Source organism: Agelaius phoeniceus, chromosome 1 (assembly GCF_051311805.1).
Source record: "Agelaius phoeniceus isolate bAgePho1 chromosome 1, bAgePho1.hap1, whole genome shotgun sequence".
NCBI classification, from domain to species: domain Eukaryota; kingdom Metazoa; phylum Chordata; class Aves; order Passeriformes; family Icteridae; genus Agelaius; species Agelaius phoeniceus.
In genome coordinates, this window is record NC_135265.1 from 23438289 (window position 1) to 23452224 (window position 13936).

At 40.0% G+C, this 13936-nt stretch overlaps 1 protein-coding gene across 1 annotated transcript in view; it reads left to right on the top strand.

The window, feature by feature from the left end:
- The window catches only part of CDK14 (cyclin dependent kinase 14), a 448028-nt gene that overhangs the window by 393787 nt on the left and 40305 nt on the right, over positions 1-13936 (top strand). The window lies entirely within an intron of this gene.

Below are 13936 nucleotides of genomic sequence, written 5' to 3' on the forward strand. Positions count from 1 at the left end.
TATGACTGATCTGAAAGAGAACAAGGTTGACCCTTTTATTAGGCACACTTGATCTGTCTCTGTGGGCAGGTATGGGCAGGGGCACTCTGCCTGTGGCCCAGAAAAAACACTGGCTCTAGATTCATAAAGTTAAAGAAATCCAACACTGAGCCTTCATTAAACAAATGTATATTTGTGCAGTTTCTGCTCCAGATCAAGTTCAGCATTGCCCAGCTCTGCAGACAGAAGGTTATGCACATCTGCCTGCCCCTCTGCATCCCTAAAGAAGTTTGAATGCCTGACATGGGGAGACGTAGTAAGGGCATGGGAAGACCCTGCCATTCTTCCTTCACCCATGTGAAACCACAGGCACCCCCAGCACTGGTGCAGAGCCCTTTCTCCTGCTGCTGATCCCCACGTGTCAAGGTACAACAGCTCCCAATACTGCTCTCCTGTAACAGGGACCAGGAGTACCTACCAGTGCTCAAGGATGTTTGAGGCTTTTCATGCCTCAATGCTTAAGATAAAGGGTGCTATCTACTGTAAATGCAAAGTCTAAGCTGTGAAATCAGCAAAATTTCCAGTGCTTAAGAAAAAATGAATCAGAAACCAAACTTGACTTCTTCCTTCCAGCTTTGCCTGGAACAGGTCTCATTTGTCAAGGAAGGCAACATATTCACCTCATTGCAACTTCCAGATTTTCCTGGTACAAAAAGAAAAGTATGGAATGCACCTATCTGTAATACTGCAATATATGAGAGCACAGCCAGTTTGGGAATATTGTTAGCTAGGCCTCATTAATAAAATAAGGCTAATGATTTGTTCATATCCAGGACAATAAGAGGACAATGTAGAGCAGTTACATTAATGCTAAGTAGATGCTTTGGGGCAAAAATGTGAGTGCTAATGGAAATTAGTTCTGTCTGCTTTAGTGTTTTGTATAAGACAGTGTGGGTGATTTTTCTGACCAAATCAGTACATTAGGGACAGAGAATTCCCTCTTCTACACATTAAGATAGGAACTAGGAAATTATTCAGCTTAATGTAAGAATATATTATTACTTCAGTGCTTGAATAACTCTCCCAATCTCATTTCCCCACATGCAATCTTTTATTCTATCTTTTCACCCTCATTTTCCAGAAGTCTTGAACTTGCTACTGAAATTATGAATGCAGACATTATTGCCGTGAAAATAACACTGTGAAAATGGTCTGTGAAGACACTGTTTGAAATGGTTACTATTTAAAGCTGACTTAGCTCTACTTCTGCAGTGCAAAGTTATATAACACGTGCCCTTCCAGAACAGTCCTGGAACATTTTAAACTAGTGGTAGAAATTTTTTTGCAGTAGTGTGGATTTTCTGGTCAGAAAGCAGACTATGTGAGCTGTGCTCTTCTCCCCCCACGAATCCATGTGCCAATCACCAAGTAAAGTCATGGAGTTCCTTTAGTCACCTTCATGGCTATTTGGTCATCCAGTAGTGGCTATATTGTATTTGGATTTGTTAATTAGTTTATTTGCAATTCGGCAGTATTCAGAGTTCAGAGCAAGTGTCCTGCTCCCTGTGTCCCTCTGTCCCAGTACTATCTGAGAGTCTGGGAGTCACAAGCCCCAGGTCTTCCAGCCATTTTGCTATGCCAGATGTACTGCACATGCTGACAACTGACCTACAAACTCCCTCTAGGGTAAAATTTGGAAAAGGAGAGAGAGCTGAAAGCTGTCCAGATCCCCTGGGATCCCATGAGCAAATGCTGGTGACCTGAAGGGTGGCAGGTGAGCAAGCCATGTGCCCTTGGCAGCTTGAACCACTTTGTTAGGGGGCTGCAGCATGAGCACAAACATGGCTAAATCCAGGATATTATCTGCTGAGCAGTATCTAATCACTTAATTTTAAACTTTCATCATGTTAAAGAAAACCAAAACAACAAAACTAAGGACAGATAAATGATGCACTATCAATGACAGTATTAGATTACATGACCTAGAACTCTCCTCTTTTATATAACAAAAAAGATGGCTATTTTTTCCTCCATATGATAGCCTCCATATGATAGCATAGAGGGTCAAGCAGCTGAGTCCAAGACCTGGTGACTTAGTGCTGCTTGGTCCACATCCTCAAATTCTGCTTTCATTAATTTCAATGAAAATGAGGTGAGAAACTCCAAGGAAAGGGCAGGGTAAGCTACACAGGAGTAGTAAACAAATATACAAATGTGTATTATGAAGCCTAGCATCATACAGCCTGCCTTCTCCAGGTAATCCTGATTTCTTTTCCTCTTCATGCTTTTGGCCCAGATAATTTTTATTTCCAATTCCATTTCATTCAGAGCTGGCTGATGCATAGGTTTAATATTATTTTTTAGAAACTACAAGTTTTGCAAAACAGTTACAGTTCTTAGTTTTTCTCTTTGTCACATACCTGAATCCATGTTGAAAAGACTCTGAGTTGTAGTTAGTCTCGGGAAAAAATGGGAGAAAATGGAAATGCACACTAGCATGTCAGTATCAGAAAAATCAGATGATGTGGTGGAGTAGCAAGAAAAGATTTCATTCTTTTTCTTTAAAAAAAATTTTAGAGATGAAAGCAGATGGTCAAATTCAATTATTTTGACCAATCCCAGTGCTTTGTACTGGGGTAGAGAAACTGTCAAAGCAGCTTAAACAACAATTGTCCTTTTTTTAAAGACTATTATTTCTCTGATAAGTTTGATTATATCATCCACAAAATTTAGATCCACAGTCTGTATTTCACAATATTATTGTGCTCTGTACATCAGGGTTTGGGTTAAGCCTATTAATGATTACTGTTATTGCTCAAGCTCTAAAAACAGACTTTTCTTTTACACAAAGGGTCTGTCTCTGATCCTATTCTTGATTTATACACACATAAATCAGTGCTGGTTTGAGCCTCAGTTGAACTGGCAAAGTGGGGGAGCTGTGTGCAATGCCAGTCAGGCAGTAGAAGAAAAAGAAAAGATGTTAAATTGCTCTTGTGGCTGCCCTGTAAATCTGTCCTGTAAATTATTGCATCAAAGTCCCAGGGAGCTTCAGTGGTCAAAGTCTAGTCTCAAGTCTGTGGCAAGGTCTAACAAATCACCCTATAATGCCCAGGATGAATGAATGCTTTATGGGCTTTTGAAGTGTTCATATTTCACCTCCTGGACACATTAATACATTTCTTTTTAGGCCCAGAGAGGGCCAGAGGCTCACAGACCTCTCCTCTACCCTGTGTTGTCTTCTCTGCATTGCAAGGCACAGGAAGAGCCTGCTCTGCTCTCCCTTCTGTTCCTCTTCCCAAGTGGTTTTGGGCCCCACTTTCTCACTCATGCTCTTGCTATCAAAACTACCTAATTTTTCTTGAATGTTTTGGCAGATCTACTGCTCCAAAGCTTCCCCCACCCAACCTGACCAGACTGGATCAAGAACCCTCTCTTAATACGGGTGCTGTGCACCCTTCCTTCCTTCCTTCCTTGTGTGTCCTACACTGGGCACATTCATTACCAGTGATCCCTTTTGATGCTGCCTTACTCAGGTTTCTGCTTGCTGTTATGCCCAGAGTTATAAACAGACCTTGTTTCTTGACATTTGTACAGTGTGTGTTGATGGTTTTTGTTTCAGAATATTTCTGTGCCACAAATGCTGCAAGTCCTGCTCACCAAATGCTTCCTTTTCTGCTTTGTCCACCCCTCTCTGTAGATATCTGGAAAACATCAGGGAGTAACTTAATGTCACTGGAGAAGTCCAGGTCTTCCTAGCACTTAACCTTCCAACCATTAGGGTTTATGCTGCTTGTGCAGTTCTCCCTTATATGTTTACTCCAGAACTTATTTTCTACAGACAGAAATGGGTACAGAAACCAGAAATGTTTCTATTTCTATCTACCCTTAGCAGATAACCACCAATATCCCCTTATAAATGAAATGTCACAAATTGTATATTAGAAAAATGAGGCCAAGAATTTTACTTTAATGTTTATAATGGTACAGAATTTTTCACCAGCAGCCATCTCAGGATGGCTACACTTTGTAAGTGGTGTGAATTTTAGGCTTTTTTCTTACACTTATCTTCAGTTTTTCAAGATGGGTACTGCCAGTTTTGGACATGCAGAAGTTTATACTACATAATAGCTCTTGAAATAAGAGTCAGTGCCTTTAGTGCAGCGATTAAATATTCATATTGTATAAACCACACCCATATCCATAATTGTTTCCAACCACAAAAATGTTTCTGCAGTTTCCTTGAAAAAAACCAACAAAACCTAGATATTTCATTTCAGTCTGTTAATGTTTCTTTTTGAGATGTTAATGAGCTAAGTTAGTGGCCTTTTTCAATAGTTCTCTTCTTCATGGTTTAAAAAACAAATGTATGTGCATGGTGCATTATATAAGGCAAATTCAGTAAAGACACATTGACTTTTGAGTGCACTTGCAAAGCAAATTATGCAAGATTAATGCAGAGGAAGGCAGAAGGCAGAAAGCAGAAAGGTAGCAGCATAAGAAATCTGAATATGAAAGCATTAAATTAAAATTCAGATAAATTGAGCCATTTCAGTATGGTCAAGACAAATGTACAAGAGGAATGTCTTTCTCTCCTCTCCACCCCACTCTGACTTCAAGGCAGTGGTGCTCAGGAAACTCAGGACTGAAGGTGCTCTTTAGAGCTCAGTGGCTGTGCAGAGCTTTGCTCTAAGTGGTCAGTCCTCCTTGTCTGCAATTCCAAATCAACAAGACTTATTCTATAGCACAACCAAGGAAAAGACCAAATTTTTCTTTATGCCTTGAGCACATCATGGCACTGTTGGGACCTCTTGCAACCTATGGAGGAGCATGGGGGAGGGATTTGGTGTCTGCCTGCCTCTCTGTGCATTAGTTACCCTCTCATTTTTCTGTGCTAGAGGCTGTGAGAATTTTGACCCAACACCACAGCCTTTTTGTCAGCACCACAATCCTCACGTGGTATCTGGATAAACTGATCTGAATATAAAAGCCTGTCCCTTGGTATAAATAGAACTGTCACAGCAGATCAGTTTTATTTACGTCAAATTAAACAAAATTCTGCTTTTTGGCTGAGAGTTAATAGCTTTCAGCCAAAAGCAAATTCTTACCTCTGAGTTATATAAACCCCTAAGTAGGCTGTTTATAATACAAATACTGGAAGGCATGCAGCTTCTCTGCAGTGGTGCTTCCAGGTAATGCTAGCAGAAATATCAGTGAAGTGTCACAGGAATGGTAAAATGATGCTTGATGGTGAATATGAGCACCTTACACAGCCCTGCAAGGAGCTACCAGGCCGAAGGCTGGAGCTAGGAGACATTTATTTTTAGGCTCTTGGTTTTTAAGGAGAGCAAAGGAATGGAGAGGGGAAAACAGTGTCAACAGTTCACACAGATTGGCTTTTCATGTTTGGGAGAAGCTGAGATAGACTGAAACTATAACTATGATGGGATTTAAGAGCAGGCACAATAAAGGCATCCACAATCTATACCTGTAACAAGGAAGGTCACTTCTAGGAGTTTTTGATGTAGTGAAACTTGAAAAATATATTCATTTTTGCCCAAAGGCAGAGGCTGGCATGGCAGCTTGGGGACCACAATGGTAATTGTTCCTAAGAGGAAAAAGAAAATGTTCCATAAAGTTCCAATTGCCTTTAAAAGGGAGAAACATTTGAAGGACTCTTCAGTGCTGTTCCAGGTTCAGCAGAAGGAAACCTCTCACACAGGGCTGCTTTCATCTGCAGGTGTTGCTGCAGTCAACACAAATTGCTGGAGAGAGGAATAGGTCAGGGGTGGAGGGAGGTGTTACTGTGACAGCAAACCAAAGCTGGAAAAAATAGAGCGTAAAAACAGAAAGTACAATTTTTCTGTAGAGCCCTAAGCAGTTTAGAATCCAAAAAGGGCAAAGAAAGGGGACAAGGGGCAAAGAGGCATCGGGAAGATTTTTTTTTTTTGGGAGGTTGGTCTTTATCAGTTATTTTGTTGCATTGTTGATTAATGTAATTGAAGTATATATAGCTGAAACAGAAAGGGAAATAAGACTTCTTCAGGGACCCATTAATTTCTTAAGGATAAAGTGTTTGAAGGTTCAAAGGCTTTGTAAAGCTTATTTTAAATTTAAAATTTCCATTGCCAAGGGATTGATTATCATTCTTGCTTTAGCTTTGTCAAAAAATAAGTTGATCCCAATCCTTTCAAAGTTTTATGGTGATGTAGACACAATATTCAGCTAATTGTAAGAGAGGACTATCTTCTATACTCTAGGACAGCTATTTCAAAAAAGGTCTGAAAATGTTCTTTCAAATGTTTGAAATCTTGGAATCTGTAGCACTTGGATCCACTGTTGGAAGTCACAGTATTTTCAGGTATCATAATGACTTCTGAGTGTTTCTACTCGTTGGGAAAATTATGTATCATCATACATGTCAATATTTTGGGGTATGTGAAATACTGGATAATAATGTAATTTCAGTCCACTTAATAAAAATTACATCATCCTTAAAAATGCTTTTATGGTAGGCTGAGAGTCCTGTTTTTCTGTTAAACTTTGTTTTCTTAATGTGAACTCATCTCCCTGACTCATTTCTCTTTCCTCTAACTTGTATCTATGTTTGTATGTGTCCTGGAGCAGGGACAGACTTTTCCTGTGACAAGCACTACAGCATGACAATCATTTTCAATTGCAATAATTTTCAATTGCAGTATTCCTGTCATAGCAATAAGTAAAGGGTGACTTTATTTTACTTATTTTATGAATGAACTCACAAACAGTACAAATTCATGTACATGTATGCACACACAAAGAAATGCTTAAAAGTCTTCTTCACATTAAAAATGTAGTTATTTCTATTATAGCAGTAGTTAAAGACCTGGACCACTTTTCTTAGTCAAATCAAAATGATTTATTCAATATCTTACACTTCACTCAGTAGGACTACAGTTCACTCTGCCATGTAATAATTTCTAAAGCTTCACTGTACATTAAAGAAGACTCTTTCAAAATAAAAGCCCATTTGGAGCATTTTTAATCAGGAAAAAAACATTACTGTTTATTCTTAGTTTTCTACTCTCCAAATGTTCTAAAATGGAGCTGTTATTAAAGATGGCAAGATGAAATTGGCTTGAGCTGCAAAATGTTTTTGGACTCCAGTTTTGGATGGGTATCATGGATCCTCTTGTCTGACATAGAGGAATTGATTTCTCAAGGCAGGAAGATATGAGAACAGCAAAGGAGATAGTGTCATAAAATGTTGATAATTCTCAAGATTTTATTACTAGTCTTAAAATATTTGATTTTTCCTAAAGCCTCATCTGTGTCAAGAAGCTGTTAAAGACAGCCTTAAGTCCCATTTTTGGAAAAAATATGTAGGCTTCATGATTGCAATTGCTGGCATGACTGAAAACTCAAACCCAAAGGCAAATAAAAAGCATTAAAATAAGCCATTTTGAAACAGCAAGATTTTAAGTCTCTCTCCTGAATTTAGACAATCAGTTCACAGTATCTCTGGTGCTAGTGATTGGTAGCATCTGTCAAAGCTGCACCATGGGCATGGATTAGAGATGGAGAGAGCAGTGAGGCCAGCAGTGCCTGCTGGGGAGCCAGCAAAGGAGCCCTGAGACACCTCACACTGCCTCCACACACCAGAAAGGCTTTTATGCTTTTATGCCTTGGTTATTTTTTCAGCCAGACTGGCTAGAAACTGGTTATTTAAGCCACTGCAAGCTGAGAGCCTGAGGAAGGCAATGCTCCTGCATGTATTCCCTGGGAAGCCACCCCATCATCTGGAGGTGGAGTGAGGCAGTGGAAGTCTTTAAAGCTATATTAAATAGGCAAAGTCACTGTTTACAGTCAAAAGCTGCTTTTTAAGATTTCATGAGTTCTTTATTTACAGACAAGCAAACAAATTCAGGTCACCTCTTTATCCTGCTTAATTTAGGAAGGCAACTCTTCAAGCAGATTTTCTTCCTCTGTTTTTCCAGCTGGAGTTATCATCATCTTGGGCATTGAATCAGGAAAAATGAGAAAGAGGGAAAGGCTGAACTTAATTAATCTGATATTTTGTATGAATCTGTCATAACAAGGTATCCCACAGTGCATTCCAGTCCCCCAGCACTGCTGCAAGACAGACATCTCACCTGATGACTCTCACAGAGAGCCCCACAGCAGGTTAAAGGGGGAAATTATTCTTTTCATCTATAGGAAAAAATTTAAAACCCCATCACAGGCTGTGTGTTGTGCTCAGGCTTTCTCAGTTTTTCCTCAAAAATAGCCACATATCATCAAGTTTGCTGGGATAAATTATAGCTGGTCTTGAAAGCATAGCCCCCACCTCACTGGGGAGTCAATGATCATCTTGAAGAATGGCTGATCTACCCTGTCAGTGCTCTGTGATGAAGATCATTTTTGTAGGCTGCTGTGTCCACAGTGAGACAAAACTACATTGTAGAGGAGCACAAATAAAATCTTCCTGCCACAGGCAGCTCGTGGTGCAGCCAAGTGAATACACACAGCACCAGCATAGCAACAGGCTGGGGGGAAATTGGAGAGGAGGGAGCAGAAGGAAATGCTGTTCTTGGAAAGCATGTTCCACAAATAGAGCAAACAATGCATTTTTCTAATGCCTCATGAATCCTCCAGGTTAACTCTGACGCTAGTGAGGTTTCAGCTGAGACAAGTTATAAGGACACAGGAAAAATGTGTTGTGTGGTTGGAATTTTAAAGAAATAAAAGCAGTGCATTTTTGGCCAGGTGCAGCTTGCTGTTTAAACTCTTTGGCATACTGTCACAGCAAAATTAAACTGGTATGGGCTGGCATACTGATAATGGCTTGGTGAATCAGTAGGATTTTGGGATCATGAGCTGATTTCTGTCTTTCATCAAACCTCCAAAACAACGTTTATAAATTTATTACTTGCAATCTGAGCTCAGATGGCTCTTTTCTGATGGGAGGAAGTGAGTGGGGGTCTGCAAGAGCAGGGCAGAAGGCAAAGGAAAGGCATGCTGAGATGGCAGGGAGAAGCAGGCAGGGTGCAGCTGTAATTTATACACATTTACATCCACAACACTGCAGCTGCAGCTACACGTGAGCTTGTGCTGGTGCTTTTTGTTCTGCACTAAGCAGCCAGTGAGCCTTGTGTCTGTCACTAACAGCTAGAGCTGAATGATGTCTGGGTATCAGCACCAGCAGGGCTGTGTTTGTGCTGGGTCTGGCAGTGGATACAGGGCAGCCCTTTGGTCACATGAGCATCTTCTCATGCATGCCATGGAGCTCTGTGTGTCTGGAAACAGGGGATGCATCTGCAGGTCTTGGGGAAAGTGATTGTGAAAGTGGGCTGGTGGGAAGAAGTCAGGGATGAGAGCAGACAGAGGCTGGAATGGTTGATGGAGAACCAGCTCCCTTCTTACAGCAAAATACAGGGACAAAGCCATGGGGAACAAGCCAGGATGCACTGATGCAGTCTCGTCCTAGGCAGAGCAACTTCTCCCTGTCACAATAGAAAGGACCAAACTGTGCCTTCTTATACTGTACCTGTTCTCATGAAAATAATGAAGTACAGTAATAGCAGAACTGAAATATTCATTGTCCCTCTGAGCAAAAAAAGAAAAAACTTTCAGAGAACTCTTAGACTCCAAAATGTGTACCCATGCTGACTTCAGTCAGAACCTGCCTTCAGAGCAGCCCATGTACTTTTTAGGCAGCTACCTACTGGTGGATGCTGCTTGCTACAGCATCTGGTGAATGAAATACACAAAAGCCTTCATTTATTTTAGTACTAAGTCTGATTTTCTCTATTCATTTGATGCTAAACACAAAAATAAACAAGCCACGATTATATTCCACTTGCTCAATGAAGCAATCTTTGGGTGATGACAGAGGTAAGCTGTTTTCAGCCACCCCAGTCACACATGGAAGAGGCTGTCTGCTCTTTGCCACAGCTCAGGTGTCAGTACACTTACCCAAACTGCAGGAAAACAAGATGCTGTTTCCTTCCTGAGCAGATTTTAACATTAGAAAAGATTTCCCACCCAAGATTTGGTGGGGGTGATCCTTCCTTCTAAAATTTGCACCTTCACTAGGTAAAAGAGTGAGAAGAATTCTGTGTTGTAATGATCCCTGTGCCAGTGTGGCACTTGTGACTGTGCTATCTACATTAAATATCCATGAAAGTGGAGCTGGAATTAAGGTCTCAAACAGCCCAGATCTACCTGTGAAGCTCTAGAGATATTCTCAAATTCTGCCTGTAGCAGTGATGTCCCTTTTCATGGATTATCAAAAGGACTAAAGGACAAGGCAACTTCAGTGGCATCAGTGTTAGGGCTGAAATCACCCTCAAACAGGAGCAGAAGCCAGAACCTGGCTGTTTGAGTCCCCATGAACCACCAAGGGGGTGGATTAGATGTCCATCCTGCTCCCTACTCACATCCCATAGACAACCCTCTGTGGATATAGTCCTTTGCTTTCAGGTATCTCTTATATTTTGGCATTTTATAAATTTGCTATAACAGTGCCACCTGTGATCTATACCAGCCTAAGCATTTTAATGACTTTTGGCTAAACCTTCATAGCTAATAGTTAAATTGCCAAATGCTCCATAAAACAAATATGCAAACAATTTGCTAGTTAATCATCTATCATAAAGGGACGTACACAGCTGCTGAGATATATAATTGCTGTTTCATCAGGGTTGGTCCTTTATTTACATAATTCCCTTACTGATTTTAACATAGATGTTTTTTTCCAGGGAAATACAGAGAGTGGGAAATGCTAACATAATGTCTCATTAAATGCAGCATGTTAAAGAGACAGTTCTGGTCACAGCTGGTGGATAACAATAGTGACTTTCTTTGATGTATTTTTAAAAATAATTGAAGTTTGTATATCTGTATACTTACATATCTACATATATATTTATGCATTGTTATTTACTTATACAAGGTATTTGTATCTAAAATAGACGTACAAATGTTTGTGTTAACATATTTAAATTAAGATCTGTTAACAGTGCAGAAAATAGGTCTTTTATGTAAGTGAGAAAGATAAAACATGAGCAATAAAATATAAATCAGCATTTTTTCTTTGATTCTGTTCAGTATTTTTGATTAAAGAGAATATCAGCTGCAGATAGAATCCAAGACATACAAATTAATATGTTTGCTGGCAAAGCATATTAAGTGGTTTAGTGGGGGTGTGGTTTTGTTCTTTCTGATTTTGTTTTCTTCCAAAAAAACTCTAGTTAAAAATGTAATGCATACTTTACTACTGTTTTCTAGTGAAAATGTTAGAAAAGAGTTATTGATAGCTTTCTGATTTTATGTCTCCTTTTCTTTGCAAGCTCTAGAGAGCTGATGAAATTATTCTAAGCCCAGAAAACTTTAACATTAAAATTATATCTTCTTCAGTTGTAAAAATAACAGCAGCAAGGAGAATATGTGCAATAGCCAGGGCTGTCTTCCTTCAAATGTTCTTTTATTTGAATGGAAGTCCTGTGCATACTGACTGGATATTGACAGTATTTGCATCAGATAGACAAGGATATTGAGAATAAGAAAATACAGCATGTGGTTTTTAAGTGGTGAGGGTTTGTGGGGGGTTTTGTGGGTTTTTTGTTTGTATTTTTGTTTGTGGGGATTTTTTCATTCCCTTCTTCCCCATCATTCTATATCCTGTTTTTCTAGATCTAGGTGTGAAAGACAGGAATAGGTTCTAGAAGTCTCCTCATTACCTTGGTGTTACATTCATGCCTTTAGGAAGAGTTTAAGCTCTTTGATAACTGTGCAATAAGGAAGCTGCAAAATGTCAGGACTCTCCAAATTTAGCAAAATGGTTTACTGACTTGGTAAGCTCCAGCTTTTGTGTAGGTCTAGATTTTGGAGACATTTATAAGAAAGATATTTCCATTCCTCTATTTTGGCTCTTCACTAGTATTTTTGTTTTGATTCTTGAACTCCTATTAAATTATCTTCAGAACAATGCTGGAAGAAAAATATTGGAAAACATGCTTTATTTTACCAAACAGTAGAGCCAATAGCTATGCTTTTTTTTTTTCCTTCCCTTAACAAAGCTTTTTGATTTTCAACAGAAAGAGCTCTCTTTCAAGTGCCAGGTAAAAGCAGTCTTCAGTGCCTGACTGCTTTTTTCCTTTTAGCTATAAAATATAATTTCAGCTGAAGCTGATTTCTCTACCTCTACCAACACTGGACAGAGATCATCATTTCACTGGCTTACAGTCATTGTAATCTGATATGAATTAAAAAAAGCAATTGAATGGAGGATACAGGGGACTGTATTTGTATCTGGTTTTTCCACATACCTAAATTGATCATGCAGGTCTCTAAGTTACATGGCTGTAAGTTCAAACATTTGATGCTAGAGAACAATGCCAGAGCTGGCTTGGTTTGACTTTAATCTGGACTCTTTGAAAATATTCCTCATGACAGTCTTTAACAGTATGATGTTTATGCTTGCTGTAGATTCTATGTTCCCCATAGGATCTACTTCTGTACTTGCTGCTGCTGCTGTTCCATCTCCCATGTGAATCATCCCATGTGATTTGCATTCCTGAAAATTTGGGATTTTTTTGCCTCTTTTCCTCTTTGACCTCGTGAAAACATCACCTCTCCCCTAAGAACTTGGGGATTGTTTTATATGATCAATAACTTTACAACAGGAAAAAAAAAAAAAAAAGTAGCTCTTTGTGATTTTCTTTGCCGAGGCTTTGCCGAGGAAAACATTTGTGATTCATGATCACAAAATGAGAACCATAGACTGAAACTGTTCTGTAGTGCCTTGTGTGACCCAGGACACCATCCCCATGTCTGGATGAAGCAATCCTTCACAATCCCTCATCCACACACCAGCTTTCCTGCTCTGAGCAGTGGCCATCCCCTGCCCTGAAAGAGTCAGGGTGCCCACAGAAAAATGAGCATGCAGTCACTTCTTGTGCAGTGCTGTCCTCTCACATGAGTAGCAGGAGAGTAGAGGGACTCAGGCATTTCCCATCTCTTCAGCACTTGACTTCACAATCTTGGTGCTCTTTCAAGAGTAATAATTTAGAAAATTTTAGAAAAATGTAAAGCTGAAAATGTCCAAGTCATGGTCCAGATCATCTCAGGACGGGTGAATCTCCAGGTTTCTGGTAGAGGACGACTTGAAGCAACCAATAGCAATAGCATAGCAATGTTTGAGCCATCTCCTGAAAGGACTGCCATGCTGTTTCCATCAGTGGTTTCCCAGGTATCTGCTGATAGCAGACTGTTGAGGATCAGGTCTTGGGTCCTGTGCTGGTGGAAGTGTCTTACAGACTAGTGCTCCCCTTTCATCCTTCCTCCTCATTTATCTGTGGCACCTCTGCTGCCTTCTCCTGCCACTTGCCTTCTTCCTCTTCTGCTTCTGCCTCTCATTAGTCAGAAGCAATACAGCCAGCAGCTGGAGTCATGGGGAGGACTTTATCCAGTGTGCTCACACATGCTGGGGCTTTAAAGTTATAGAGCTGGCAGTTGGAGCAGTTTGCATTGCTGAGCCTCTCAGTCCCCATCTGAACTAGTCCCTCCTGGGCCCACATGGACAAAACAATGCTTTTTCCTCCCTTAGCCTCATTCTCAGAGCCAGGAGAATTACTTCTGCTGAAAGTTTCTCTTAGAAAGTCATCCAGAGCCATACACCCAGCATGATTTTCTTCAGTGCTTAAAGAGGGTTAAAAAATAAAAGTTCTAAGCGGGTCCAGATAAGTTCTTCTGCCTTCTCTAACAAAAAGTTAAAGTAAGGGCTCATCTCTCCTGACCTGTCCAAGTTACCAGGTACTGGTACAGGTTTTGATTGACTACCAGACTATTACAAAGTCCTCAATATGAAGTGTGGATGTGTGGATGTGGATTTATAGGTCCTGCAGCCAAAAATGTTATCATTTTTATTTTTCTTCATAAGGCAATGCTTTCACTCCTTTCAGTTTGTCAAGCAGTAATA